This window comes from Symphalangus syndactylus, chromosome 6 (assembly GCF_028878055.3).
Source record: "Symphalangus syndactylus isolate Jambi chromosome 6, NHGRI_mSymSyn1-v2.1_pri, whole genome shotgun sequence".
Classification (NCBI taxonomy): Eukaryota; Metazoa; Chordata; class Mammalia; order Primates; family Hylobatidae; genus Symphalangus; species Symphalangus syndactylus.
Window position 1 is genome coordinate 77,340,778 of NC_072428.2, and position 15,087 is coordinate 77,355,864.

Genomic DNA, 15,087 nt, shown 5'->3' on the forward strand with positions numbered 1-15,087 from the left:
TGGACTCTCCAAAGCCTATAGGCTAGAATGGCTAAGTTGCCCAAACAGTGACTGAGCTCTGTCCCAGGTAGGTGCAACACTCTACCAGTGGCTGGCTGCAACTCCAAGCCAGTGGGTCGTGTCCTGTGAGACAGACCTATGTCACATGGAAGCGGGGCCTGCAGAACATTGCTGCTTGCCCACCTGGATTCAGCCTCTTTCCTAGGGGTATGTGTGGAGGTCTAACCTCCCACTTTGCTGGAGATGCTATTACCTTTTCTTGGAAGCCCAGAAAGCCAGAGTATCTAAAGCTCCTGGGTCTCTACGTGTGCCTGAGCAGCTACTCCACACAGCTCTGTGTGTCAGACTGGAAGCCCTTATAGAGTGGGCTCCTGAGGGGATCTTATGACCCAAGGGTTGCAAAGATCCATGGGAGAAGCATGGTTTCCCAGGGTCACACGTTTACCCACCACTTCCTTGGGTGGAAAAGGTTCCCTTGTCTCAAAGTAACTTCTTAGATTCTGATGTTACCTGATCCATGGGTTATACTCTAAAACTACTTTTTCTTAAAGGCATACATGTATTATGCAATTTCTTTATGGCAGAGGACATTTAAAAGTTCAGAGTTTTGAAACTCATAATTTTTGTTTATTTCCCTCAAAGCTGTCTCTAATATAAATTATAAATGGCTATCTTAAAAAATAAAACCCCAGGTATTCTAAGTATTCTGCCTTATTGCTGTGTTGTCTCTTTGCTGAACAATAAAGATAAAAATGCCTTAGCTATTATTGGAATGGGGAGGAGGGGCTACTATGTAATTCAAAGTACAGAAAAATACACATTTATTATTGTAAAAAAGTATCATATCATGTCTCTGTACCAGTCTTTATTCCTAGTTGTTCTTTTTACCCTCAGTATTTCTTCTTGTAGTAAATTTGTAGTAACTTTTGTACTCATACACACACACACACACACACACACACATCTATATAAAATCATCTATGATTACATTTATCTCCTGAAACCACTACTTTCATCTAGTTATCTAACTGCTTTTTTGTTTCCCATTTTCTAGAAAAAAGTCCAAAATCTTTAGTTTGGCATTCAAGTCCTAAGATATATTATCTCAAGCTACATTCCTGTGCTAATTTCTCATAAGTTTTCTGTAAATAAATATTTATCTATCTTACAACCACCTATTCACTGTCTTTCTCCATTTATCTAAAAGTCGCTAAACTTGAAAATACCTCTTAAACACTTTTCTCTGATAACTTACTCTATTACATCCACTGAAAGATGATCTCTTTCCACTAGAAACAATGATAATGTTCTCCTGCATCACAACTATGTCTCTTAGCTGTAGTTACATCTTGACTATTTCTGTTGCACTATTAATTGTCAATGTTTTTATAGTTGTAAAGATAAAAATTCTCTGAATTTCATGGCCCAGGCCTTCTCTTATCTTATTGTCTACAGCAGTGGTCCCCAGCCTTTTGGCACCAGGGACTGGTTTCATGGAAGACAATTTTTCCAAGGAGGGAAGGCAGAGGGGGTGGTTTCTGGATAAAACTCTTCTACCTCAGATAATCAGGCATTAGTTCTCATAAAGAACACTAGACCTAGATCCCTTACATGTGAGTTCAAAATAGAGTTCATGCTCCTATGAGAATCAAATGCCACCACTGATCTGACAGGAGGTGGAGCTCAGTGGTAACGCTCCTTTGCCTGCCGCACACCTCCTGCTGTACAGCCCAGTTCCTAACTGGCCACGGACCAGTACCCATCTACAGCCCAGGGGTTGGGGACCCCTGGTCTATAACATCCTTTGCACGGAGTGCCCAGTCAAATAATTGCTGTTTGATAGATTTGTCTGAGTCCTTGGTGAAGTTTACTACAACCTAATTAGAGAAACTTCATATTTGTTCTAATTATTTTGGCCGTTCTGTAAATCCTTTGAAATAAATAATTCCACTTTACCTCTGTGATATTTGAAAATAGAAAAAAAGAATTTGTAGTAAGTAAAATCATTATTTCATTTGTCATCCCAATGCAATGAAAACATCAAAAATAAGAGAAAAAAAAAAAATATATATATATATCCATCTCTCAAAATTTCTAAAGAAAAAGACCAGTAAATTGTTACTAGTCATCTAGAACTGAGGCCAAAAATATCTGCAAAGGATAAAATGTTTATATTCTGTTTGGAGATTCTATTTAATCCCATATATCCTGATAGTAACAACAATAACAGCCAAAATAAAACAAATCTATAACAAATCTATTTCAATTCTGAAATTTGTTGTGCTACCAGATCTTCAAGGTTATTAGTAAAATATTAATTGGATTTTATTTATTTGTTTATTCATTATTTTATTATTTTTTTTTTTGAGACAGAGTCTCGCTCTGTCACCCAGGCTGGAGTTCAGTGGCGCAATCTCAGCTCACTGCAACCTCCGCCTCCTGGGTTCATGCCATTCTTCTGCCTCAGCCTCCTGAGTAGCTGGGACTACAGACACCACGCCCGGCTATTTTTTGTATTTTTAGTAGAGATGGGGTTTCACTGTGTTGGCCAGGATGGTCTCGGTCTCCTGACCTTGTGATCCACCCGTCTCAGCCTTCCAATGTGCTGAGATTACAGGTGTGAGCCACTGCGCCTGGCCTGAATTTTATTTAATAATTCATCATTCATATATTTTGTTATATATGCATGGAACAATTTTGTTCTTTTCAGAAACAATCTTAAAGAGTCCAAAGATCAAGCTCTGGAAAAAATCACATATATTATAACTGTGGAAATTATAAAATACTAATCAAAGCGTTTTCCTATGAGAGATTCAAGTCTAAACAATTCTCAAACATTTTTATTTCATATATTAAATTCATAAATCACAAATATACAATATCATATAATTTCAAAATAATAAAATTAATTTTAACTGTTAACTAAACACACACAAATAAATGCAGGCTATGTCAACCATTGTAAATTTGCAGCCCTGGGTTTTTTATTATCATTGAATGTTTTATGATTATTGGCTAGAATATTTATATAAAAAATCATACCTAGCTAATAATTAGAGTAATGTACCTATGCATCATAAAATCAATAGACACAAATGATAGGAGTCAATTTAAATATATTGAATTGGAGGCAATTTAAGTGTATCCAAAAGGAGGTATCTTAATATCTAAATATGTTAAGTCAGAGGTTCTTAAGAATATCCAAAAAGATGAACCAATTACTTATTCACTTCCTGAGGACATAAAAACTTCTCAGCCTGGCTTCTCTTTCAAGTCTTCTTTCTTCTCAATGTATGTTACACAACATGTGCTAAAATTCCAGCACATTAGACATGTTCCAAACTTTTCCCACTGCTTTACAGGAAACAGAAATTCCTTATGTCATGGAATTTAAGATATTCTATAATATGATCTTTAATGTAAATTCCAGACTTATCACCGCCTTTACCATTGCACAACTCCAAGATGGACTTTTATGCATTCCTTTTTTTCCCCCATTTCTTTTTTAGGCAATTCTCTAGCTTCAAACTTAATTCTAATATATAATCAAGTAATATCCCTCTCCTCCTGACTTTCCCTTCAGTAACACCTCGAATATACTTAGTGCATTAATTTTTCATAAAATTAAAGAAGCAATTTATCAAGTTCCCGAAATAAAAATTGTTAAAATTCGTTTGGAATTTTATTAAATTTAAAAGTTGATCTTTTGATGATTAATATCTGTAAAATATTAATTCCTGTTATCTATGATGGTACATGTCTGTATTTGTTTTCTTTAATATCTCATCATAAAATGTTTTATTTCTTCCTGCAGAAGCCTTATAGTTTATTAAATATGTTTTTGGATATTATGTTACCATTGTACAAAATATTTTTTCTTTAATATTCAGCAGTTGGTGTAAAAAATATGCTGTTACTGTATAAAAATGTATCATTTTTATATTTTAATCTTATATCCAGCCAGCTTGCTAAATGTTCTTATTACATTTAATAATATATGTATGGATTCTTTTAAATTTTCTAATTGAGAGGTCATAACATCTATAGCTACATTAGCTTCTGTTTCCTTCTAACACTTATGCCTTTAATCATAGTCTAGGACTCCTCACACAATGTTGAATAGAATACTGATAACATCTGTCTTAACCAGGGTTAATCCAGAGCAAAACAAGGATTTTAATTGTGGAAAAAATTTCAGGGAAGATAGGCAGAAAGCTACTGAGAGTAAAATATGTAAGGAGAAGAAGGCAATACAGAGGGTACTTTTGATTTTTGATTGCTCTCTTTCATGATAAATGAGGCCATTTGTATCATCAAGGTTATATAAGATACTGTGTAGACTGAACTTCACAACTACTCACTTGAGAAAAGAAAGAGGGGAGAATTTATTCACTGGCTTCTGTCTCACCCTGGTCAAGAATCGTCCATGAGGTATTTATTTACCTTCCCAGACCACATATGCATAAAAATCAGTTAGATCTCCCTTGTTTCTTAAGTCATGCTTTTAGAAACATCCAAGGCTGAAAGCAAAAATGCGAGGTGTAACTGAAGCAAAGTGCTATCAGTTTACACCTTCATGAAGCTGAATGCCATAAATATGACTTGAGTAAAAGGAGAGCCAAAAGGACTGGGGCATGGAATAAGTAGCTAATATAATGGACATTTTTGTCTTAAGGGAAGATGTCTCTAATTTAGGATGATGGCTGCTCATGGTTTTTTATACCCTTTATTATATTAAGAAAATCCTCTTATATTATTAATTTGGTAATAATCTTCCTTGTAAATGGGTTTTAATTTTTTAAACTGTATTTATAGAGAAGATTATATTATTTTCCCTTTAAATTAATTAATTTGTTGGATTAAATTTCTGGATTGTCTAATACTATATTGTCTTTTCATACCTGGAATAACACCAATATGGTTGTGATGTAATATTTTTTCTGTATATTGTTGTTTGATTTCTTAATATGTTAATTTTTTTGTTTTTTGCATCTATCATCATAAGTGAAATAGACATGCAATTGTTCTTTCTTACGTAGTTTTCTCTAGTTTTTGTACCAAGTTGATGAGGCCTCATAGAGGACATTGGAAAATATTCCTCCTTTGAAATTTCATGTCAGAGACTGAATAAACTTGGTATCATGTGCTTGAACATTTACAAGAACTCATCTTTAAAACATTCTGAGCCTAGTGTTTGCTTGTGGGATTATTTTAAGCACTGTTTCAGTTACTTGAATGCTTATATTATTCATGCTGTTTTTTTCTCCTTGGTTTAATTCTAGTAAGATATATTTTCTGCAAATTTCAATTTAATCAAAAGTATTAAAAATTATTGGCAAAAGTGTTGGCATATTACTTCTAGTGTTACAACTTTTATTCTTATCATTCTATACGTATATCCTTTTCTCTTAATTACTGTTGACAAAAGTTTGTCTCCCTTTAATTCTTTTCTCAAACAACTACTTAGGCTTTGGTGATCTCAGTGGTATTGGTTTATATTTTAATGAATTTTGCTAGATTTTTATTTCACTTGCTAATTTCTTTAAGTTTTGTTTATTTTTATTTTTCTAAGTAGGCTATACATATACTAAGTAGGCTATACATGTGTTTCTTAAAGCATTGGTTTGTTGTATCCTATAAGCTTTGATGTATAATGTTTTCATTAAAATTCAGTTCTAGTAATTCTTTAGTATAATTTCTCCTTTACACCGTGAATTATTTAGCAATGTTTTTATATTATTCAAATGTGTGAGATTTTAAAAATTTATATTTGTCATTAACTTCTAATTTATATTGTGATCAAAGATTATAATCTTTATACCTTTCTTTGAAATTTTCTAAGACTTTGCAAGTGTCCGTGAAAAATGTCTTTCATTAATTGTTACACATAGAATATATACATATATATCCATGAATTTATTATGGGCAAGTTTACTGATTTTGTTGTAAATATTTATATACCCCTTTTCATTTATATTTTTAACTGTTAGTAAACAATAGATATGTGTTCAATCTACCGATAAAATTTTGGACTTATGAAATTATTTTTGTATTTCTCTCAGCTTATGCATCATATATTTCAAAATTACTTCATTACTAATAATTATATATTCTTGGTAAATTGAAATTGCATCATTAGATAGTGACACTACCCTATATAATTGTCTTAACTGTATTTTATCTAATATCAGTATGGCAATTTCGTTGTGCTAGTATATGAAATGAAATGAAAAACATGTGAAATGTCTTTATCTCTTCTTTCTCTTTGAATTTTTGCTTATCCTCATGTTTTAAGTGTCTTTTGTAATCAGCATATAGCCAAAGTTTGGATGTTATTCTCAGTCTGTCGGAATTTGTCTTTGAACTGTTAAGGTCCATATTTATTTATTGTAACTATTGATTTATTTAGAGCTGTTACTGTCTTATTTTTGTATTATATCCTATTTTTTCAATGTCTATTTTAATTATTTTTTTTTAATTGATAACTGTATACCTCTTTTAATAAAATAGAAACCAGCATCTTTTTACATGTCTTGGTCTTTCTCACTTCCTCTCCTGATTTAAGTATTACATGCAAAAATTTAATGAGTTTCTCAGTTACAATACTTCTGATACTGTACATTTCTAATATGGTTTTTATCATGTTCTCATATTGAAATGACAGTTTGAAATTGTTTTTTTTCTCCCAAATGTCTTGTTATTTTGATCTGTGAACTCATTTTCCTCAGAAATATTAGCTTTTTTTTTTTCTTCAGGTAATGAGAATTAAGGAAGACCAAAATCCCAGTATTTGTCAGATTGATAAATCCAGAAGATGTGGAGTAGAAAAGCCCAAGGGTAGAACCATCTAAGAAAACCAGATTCAATCATTCCTTTTCTTATAAAACAAACACTTTTATCAATTATTTATCCTTCTCAGCCCAAGAAGTATTCATTAAGTACTTGGAGTATAGTTGCTAATCTTTAGAGTTTTGAAAGGGAAAGGATGGGAAATGGAGAAGCAATTGACTGAAGTCAGTAAGCCCTAGGGATTCTTTGATAGTTATTCCTAATACACCTAGACCCAGCTGTGTGGCACGGGCATTATTCGCCTCCAGGAAATGTCCTGGAAAAAGTAAGAGCAGAACTCCAATAATCCTCACTGTACTTAAACCTCAGCAGTGCTTGACTGCCTCTTGTCACAGGTCAAAGTTACTTCTTCCTACACACCAATTTAAAACCTCCAGTCTCCCAGAATTCTGTCACTGTCTTCTCCCTTTTCCCTACTGATTCCTCTGAAGCTGAACTTCGTAGTGGAAGCCAGCAGCCATGCTAGTTCAACCACTTAGTCAAACTTGAACCTATATTCACTTTTCTTTGAGATGCTGTGTAGCATTATGATTTCCTCTGTTTACAGGGAAGATGTTTACACTTCATGCTTTCCTATTATCCTATCATGCCCAAGAAAGCCCATTAGCTTTCCCATCTTTTTTTTTTTTAAATTTAATATCTCACATTTATATGACTCACCAGGCCCTGTAGTAGTATACTGATAAATACTCTCTGGAAAAACAACAACAAAAGCCTGACTTTTTGTATTTGCAGATCTCCATAGCTTTTATACTGTTATCAAGGTTGATTTTAAGCTACCAACAATTTAGTAACTGGCTGGCAACATTAAAGGAACCTTCAGCGTTTGCATAGAAATAAAGTTCATATGGGTGGAGAGGTCAAGATGTGTTTCCTTTAGAATTATTTTCCTTGACATTTTTTTCCTGATGGTCCAATCTGTTCTCCTGCAACAGGGCTAAATATAGGTGACACAGATGCAAATACTGCTCAAAGCAATTTCCTAGTTTGATCACCATAAATTCTACTATATTCATTGTCTAGAGCTGCTGTGAAAAAGGAACACAAATATAGTACTTTAAAACAACAGAAATTTATTGTCTTGCAGTTATGGAGAACTCTAAAATCCAGGTGTCATCAGGGCCCTGCTCTCTCTGATGCTGTAGGTAGAAGCCTTTTTTGCCTTTTCCTAGCTTCTGATGGTGGCAGGTGTTCACTGCTTGCAGCTGCATCACTGCAATCTTTGTCTCCGTTGTCACCTGGCATTCTCCCTGTATGTCTCCACATCATCTTATGACATCAGTCATATTGAATTAAAGGTCCAGCCTACACAAGTAGATCCAATTTTAGCTTAACTAATTACATCTATAATGATTCTATTTTTAAATAAGGTCATATTTTGACATACTGAGGCACAGGAACATTATATTTTTGAAGACAGGAACCTACGACATCTAGTTTAACTTCCTTTTCATGATCTTTTTGGGTCATGTAGTGTACGTTTCTCAGCACTGATTGCCCAAATTATCTGAGGAATTTATAAAATATACACACTTGGGTCATACAACAGAGCAATGAAATTGAAATTTCTCTGAATGGGGCTAGGACACCTCGGTGATTATGATGCCCAAGTGAGACGAAAGACCCCTTCTTAGGGGCCTGCCCGCTCCCCCAAACATGAAAATAAAAATATTTAGTTCCTTCAAAGGAAATTCCAGAAACTTAGCTAATCTTAAGAAGCAAATAAGGACCTTGATAAGCCAGAAGGTAACAGTAGTGAAAAACAATAGCCAAGGAAGCTGAAATCACGGGGATGCTTGGTTCTTCTATAGAAAGTAAAGATAATGTCTTAACATGTAGCTCTCAGTTGTTCTTCAGAAACCCAGACACCCACAGACTTGACCTACTGTCACATAGACCTCAGATAAGGGGAAACTGAGGACTGAACTTTGGCTGCCATTCCTTGTTCTAAATTTCTTCCTAAGAAGCCTGAAGAAAGACTTACCATGAGCTGGAGCTAACGTTCTTTTCTACTGACCCCAAATTTTTAAGCAAGGCTTCTGTTCCTTAACCAATTGCAAATCAGAAATTCTTTGAATCTACCTATGACCTATAAGCCTCTGCTTCCAGATACCCTGGTCTTTTAAGCCAAAACCAATATGTAACCTCCATACATTGATGTACGATTTTGCCTGTAACTGTTTTTTTTTGTTGTTGTTGTTGTTGTTTTTCAATTTACTCCTGCTTTTAGAAACCCTTTCCTACAAGGCATCAGCAAATTTGGGACTTAAGCATTTGCTGCCTGATCCTCCTTGCTTGGGCCCTGAAAACCAACACCTTCCTTTCTACAGCTGCAAACCTTAGTGTACATATCTGGTCCTACTGTGCCAGGTGAGTGGACCCCAGTTCAGTTATTTAACAAGAAGGCACATATGAAATCCAATTAATCCTAGTCATGGCTACCAGCAGGTAATGCCTTAATGGATACATTATCAACTCCTATTCTGCTGATTTGTAGTTTAGCATACACAGTACTACCCCCAATTTGTCTTTAGTTCTTATATGTATAACTATATCTTCAATTAAATTGATATAATTATCAATATAATTATATATGTGCACACACACATATACCCACTTCTAGAGTGTAAACTTACAGAGGCCAGGAATTTTTATCTGTTGTGCTCTGTACTAGAAAGTTTCACACCAATGGGGAGATGGAAAGTGGTGGAAGCGAACAGCCTCCATGGGAAGGATTATCACTAGCATCCTTTAGAAATCTGGATACAAGAGGATGATTAAAAAAAGACTGACAATTGCCTTCAGTATTCTTTTTAAATTACCTAATGACAATGTATCTCTTATCTTTTGCTTCCAGCTATTCTTGCATTTGCCACTGACTCCTGGCACATCATAGGTGCTCTATAAATGATCATTAACTGGGTGAATAAATGAGTATAGATGTTCAATAAATACTTGGTGAAAGGGTGGAAGGATGGATACAGAGATGAAAGAAAGAGTAAATGAATAAATATATCTTCACGTACCTAAGTAAAAGAGTGAAAGAGTGAACCCCTTCAACATACTTTGGCACTGTTCTTTAGACTCAGGGACTCTGATGTCTGATCCCATAAGCAAAGTTATGACTTGCTTTGGTAAGAGGGAAAAAAAAAATTATCTAAACATGATAGTCCATAGGAAACTGCTCTATCCAACCTAGAAGATCAAAGTATTAATACCAAATAAATGCAGGTAAAAGACACAGGAGGGAAAAAATTAATATCCAGTATAAAAAAATAGTAAAAGGCAAAAGAAAAAGTTAACCCTGATCCTGAATACACATAGGAATGAAGTCATAGGATATTTTTTTCCTTCAAGAAAAAAGAAAACACATAAAAGAGAATAAATGAGAAAGGGCAAATGTTATAAATAGTGGCAGAAGTAGGAAAATGAAAGCAAGGGAAATGGAATATCATGGTAAAGGAGAGGAAGAAATAGAATCCTCAAGGAAGGAATAAAGCAAGCTAGCAAAGAAGCAGATTGTTGGCCTCTGATTGTATTTCATTTATAACTGTTCTTACATTTTATTATATTTCTCTGGCAGCAGTCCCACATCTCTTTATGTCTGAAGGAAGGGGGTGGCAGAAAAATGTTGCTCTGGAGACTTGAGATTTATTGCCTCCTACACTTAGTGTTAGGCTGATTTTTTTTTTTTTAAATTACATGCCACTGTCATGTTCAAAATAAAACTTAAGATAGACTGCATGCCATGTATCATTGTAAGGATTGCTTTTATTCAGAGTGAAAAACTAATGAAATTCTGCTAAATCTTAAGCAAATCAGAAACCACTGAGGTAGATACGAACTTCTATACTCTTTTTATCATTACTTGTGCCTCCAATGAATGATATGGAATTGAATGGGTGATTTCCTGAATTAAGAACACATCACATGAAAAATATGTAGATATTGCTACAGAAAGCCTAGGTTTTTGAATCTAGGCAGACCTAGATTTATATCCCAGTGAACTTGAACAAGTTACTTAAGCTATCTAAGCCTCAGTTTTCTTAGGTGTAAACATACATATTAATAGAAATTACCTCATTATGGTTTTCCTGATGATTATATACTATAAAGTGTAAAAAGTTTTTAGCATAGTAGCTGGTAAGTATTCAAAATAATGAGTAATTTTATCATTAAAGTCATAAACTTTTTCTTCATTTTAGTATTTGTTTCAAGAAAAAGTAATCAAATCTTAATGTTAATAAATTTACATTCAGAGCTAAATTAGCTAATGAAAGGAAATATGTAATTAGCCACTTCCTCTATTCTCCATAGTTACTTGGAAGAGAAGGTATATTCACTATATTTTCCCCTTTTCCATATTCTTGATGCTCTAACATTTGGTGCTATGATTCCCAGAGAAACTACCCCTCCCAGGGCTACCTAATTCCTAGAAACAACAAGGAACTCCCCTGCAAGGGCTGCTTTGAATTGCAAACCAACCAATCCAGAGCCCACACCCCCAGCCCTCTCCTTTATCACACTTTCACACATCAAGCCAATATTTCCTCTGCCCCAAGTCACCCTTGGGCCAGATACCAGAAAAGTCAGAATCACCCCTATAACTTAGAACCCTCTGAAATTATTCAAACAGCCTATTTTTAAACTTTAGCATATCTACCCTGCCTTGCCATTTCTTCCTGTAAAAGCCCCAATAAAGGTTCTGGGCCATGTTCTCACCTCCTGCTCCTTTGTTTCCTGAATGACCCTCTTCCTTCCCCTGTGACCCTTCATGGTGTGCCTCCTGCTTCTAGGGATCTGTCAGTATAAACTTCTTCGTTTATGGCAATCATTTTTATGTGCGCATGTCTTACTTGCTTAAAACAAATGCTGGGTACATTTTTTTTTTTTTTTTCCATGCAATCTCCGTATTGTTTTATTTGCTAAGAGCACTATGACTTTCGATTCATGGTTTGTATTAGCAAAATACTGTCAAATCTAAATCCATTAGAGGAGTGGCTAACTCAGCTCTAGCACATCTGTACCATGGAGACATTGAGGGAAGAATGCATAGTTCTATAGGAGTTCATGTGAATTGATCTCCATAATATATTAAAAGAGGAAAGTAAAGGACAGTGTGACTAGAATAAGCATATGTGTATGTGATAGATGTCTATTTCTTTTTTTTTTTTTTCTTGAGATGGAGTTTTGCTCTTGTTGCCCAGGCTAGAGTGCAATAGTGCAATTTCTGCTCACCGCAATTTCCGCCTCCTGGGTTCAAGCGATTCTCTTGCCTCAGCCTTCCGAGTAGCTGAGATACCATTTGACCCAGCCATCCCATTACTGGGTATATACCCAAAGGACTATAAATCATGCTGCTATAAAGACACATGCACACGTATGTTTATTGCGGCACTATTCACAATAGCAAAGAGTTGGAACCAACCCAAATGTCCAACAACGATAGACTGGATTAAGAAAATGTGGCACATATACACCATGGAATACTATGCAGCCATAAAAAATGATGAGTTCGTGTCCTTTGTAGGGACATGGATGAAACTGGAAAACATCATTCTCAGTAAACTATCGCAAGGACAAAAAACCAAACACCGCATGTTCTCACTCATAGGTGGGAATTGAACAATGAGAACTCATGGACACAGGAAGGGGAACATCACGCTCCGGGGACTGTTGTGGGGTGGGGGGAGGGGGGAGGGAAAAAAAAAAAGTTTCAAGAACTGTGGATCAATTTCAGCAGGTGAAATATATGCACAATTAGTGGTTCCAACGGGTAAACATAATAATTCATCTAACCCCATCTGATTCCTTCAGGAGCAAACACCATCTTGTTTTTGTGTGTACTTTCAGAAACACAGAAGGATGTAAATATAACTAAGAAATAGACACCCATCACAGGCTGGGAGTGGTGGCTCACACGTGTAATCCTAGCACTTTGGGAGGCCTAGGCGGGTGGATCACCTGAGGTCAGGAGTTTGAGACCAGTATGACCAACGTGCAGAAACCCTGTCTCTACTAAAAATACAAAATCAGCCGGGCCTGGTGGTGCATGCTGGGTACATTTTAACGCAGAAATAAAAATATGCCTGTTCATCACTGTCTCATTCAGATAACCATTGCTCCAAAATTATTCCCTTGTTTTGAAATTCATTCTATCATCTTATAACACCTTGTCTCCAACCTAAGATAAATCCAATAGCTGCCAATGTTGACAGCCCTGTCCTAGCTTCTTCAATAACCTATGGCTTACACACACACCTTGTTTACACTAATCTTCCACTATTTTCCTTGAAAAATTCCATCTCCTACTTAGTATTCTTTTTAAGTCTGTTGACATTTCTTTGTAAGTTCCCATCTTAGAAACTTCATCTCTATTTTAGCTACCCAGTAGAGAGCTTCGACCCAAATCATCGTGCAGTCTTATTCAGTTTTCAAGTTTTGGAATCTTAAAATCGTCTACTCTGAAAACCAGTTCTTATACTGTATCTTCTTCAAATTCTTTCTTCTAGTGAAAACTTCCTCTTATACTCTGATCACTTGTCCTTTGATTTCTCACTTTTTTTATAGTGAATATTTACCACTCTTTGGCTTTCTATTCTTCCTTATACACTTGAATTTCATGATCAGTCATGTTATTGATCTACATCTCAAAACACCATATTTATCTATCCAAAAATCTGCCAGTCTTGATGCATTAAAAAAGCCTCACTGCCTACTGTTTAACCCTTAATTCTGAGCTTCCAAGTATTTTTATTGATCTAATTTGTACCAATTTAAAGAGCCACTTCAACTGTGCTTTACCGTAACTAAGCAATTATTTATTATTTTTTGTTAGCTCTCTTGTTTACACAGTAACTGACTCGAAACTTTTCCATACATTGCAAACTCCAAGTCAAATTTGCACCTCCTTTGTCCTCAGTAGTCATTGTCTCATAATCTATCAAGGCAAGACTTCTAAAACTACCATCTTCAATCTTTTTCTAGATGATAGACAGATAGACAGATATAAATTATAAATTCTCTTATTTTTATTCTGATCTAAAGTTTTTCCCCCAGTCTCTCAAAATCCATACTCCATTTTAATCCACTTCCCTCACCCTGCATGAAACCAGCATACCATCTAAGACCCTTTCAGTGGCAAGTGGTTAGAAACTCAAATTAAAATTACAAGAATGTATAGATACATTTAAGTGAGAAATCCCACAACTAAAATTGGCTTTAGGAATGGCTAGATAAAATGATCAAATGCTATCATGAGGACGGTGTTTTCCCCCAATTTCCTCTTGTGCATTCTGCTGCACTGACTTAATTCTCAGTTTCCAAATACAGATAAAAGGAAACTTCAGTATCACTTCAATCCATCATCAGATCTACGGGAAGAATAAGAATCTATTCCCTTGTTAGCACAAAACAAAACAAAACAAAACAAAACAAAACTCTGAAATAGTGTCTCAATATCTCTGATACAATAGTCTTTCAATCATATAACATTTCTAAATCAATCTCTCTCTCCAGTTGAAGGAAGTGCTTAAATTGATCAGATCTGAATTCACGAAGCCTAGAATTAAGGAAGGTGAGTGAGCAAGGGATTACAAAGTCAATTGCACCATGGTCACAAAGACCAAGGAGAGACGGTTAATATTTCAAATAGAAATTGGGTTATGAGTTTGTAAAACAATATTAAATACCCAAAAGACAACAAATAACTACTGCAGTTGGCTCTATTTCTTTCTATGTATGTCCTTATACATATATGTCTTCTTTATACAGGAACAAATTATAGAAAAAAAGTCCCAGAAGCTATTTCCCCTGGACCAACCATTATAGTATAATCTGTTCTTTTACTTTAAAGCTTTTTGAAAATCCTGTCAATGTCATCTATTCTTTTGTGTCATGATTGTATCACTAAACTATTGCATTTTTATTTCTCCTGCCTTATACTCAAACTGATATTATCAAGTGTTAATAAGTGCATTATTGCCCTCTCCCATAGGACAATTTACGTAATGAGCTATGCAATTTTGGCTTTATCACACCTACCTCTTGAAATTCTGCCTTTTCTTAGTCAACAAGACATTGAAATACCTTTTATCTCATCAATTCTCTCCTAAGTCTTTTCGTCTCTCTTATTAACATCTTTTTTACATTTAACAACGTTCAATGTTGATAATGATGTAGGGAAAGCTTTCTTTTCTCTATTTTTTTCAACTATTCTCTACAGTTTCATATCTCACT

General features: G+C 34.9%; 1 long non-coding RNA gene across 1 annotated transcript in view; it reads left to right on the forward strand.

Moving 5' to 3' along the window:
* LOC129483987 (uncharacterized) overlaps nt 1–15,087 on the forward strand; it is a 68,985-nt gene that overhangs the window by 25,041 nt on the left and 28,857 nt on the right. Inside the window, exon 4 of the long non-coding RNA XR_008658336.1 lies at nt 9,080–9,219. This is a non-coding gene — a long non-coding RNA (uncharacterized lncRNA). The remainder of the gene's footprint in view (nt 1–9,079; nt 9,220–15,087) is intronic.